Genomic DNA, 659 nt, shown 5'->3' on the forward strand with positions numbered 1-659 from the left:
AAAAATTAAATATAAAAAAATTAAATATAAAAAAATTAAATATAAAAAATTAAATATAAAAAAATTAAATATAAAAAAATTAAATATAAAAAAATTAAATATAAAAAAATTAAATATAAAAAAATTAAATATAAAAAAATTAAATATAAAAAAATTAATTATAAAAAAATTAAATATAAAAAAATTAAATATAAAAAAATTAAATACAAAAAAATTAATTATTAAAAAATTAAATATAAAAAAAATAAATATAAAAAAATTAATTATAAAAAAATTAATTATAAAAAAATAAATATAAAAAAATTAAATATAAAAAAATTAAATATAAAAAAATTAAATATAAAAAAATTAAATATAAAAAAAGTAAATATAAAAAAATTAATTATAAAAAAATTAAATATGAAAATATTAAATATAAAAAAATTAAATATGAAAAAATTAAATATAAAAAAATTAAATATAAAAAATTAAATATAAAAAAATTAAATATAAAAAAATTAAATATAAAAAAATTAAATATAAAAAAATTAAATATAAAAAAATAAATATAAAAAAATTAAATATAAAAAAATTAAATATCAAAAAATTAAATATAAAAAAATTAAATATAAAAAAATAAATATAAAAAAATTAAATATAAAAAAATTAAATATAAAAAA

The sequence above is a fragment of the Euprymna scolopes genome, chromosome 24, assembly GCF_053919585.1.
Source record: "Euprymna scolopes isolate OS-2025 chromosome 24, ASM5391958v1, whole genome shotgun sequence".
Lineage (NCBI taxonomy): Eukaryota > Metazoa > Mollusca > Cephalopoda > Sepiida > Sepiolidae > Euprymna > Euprymna scolopes.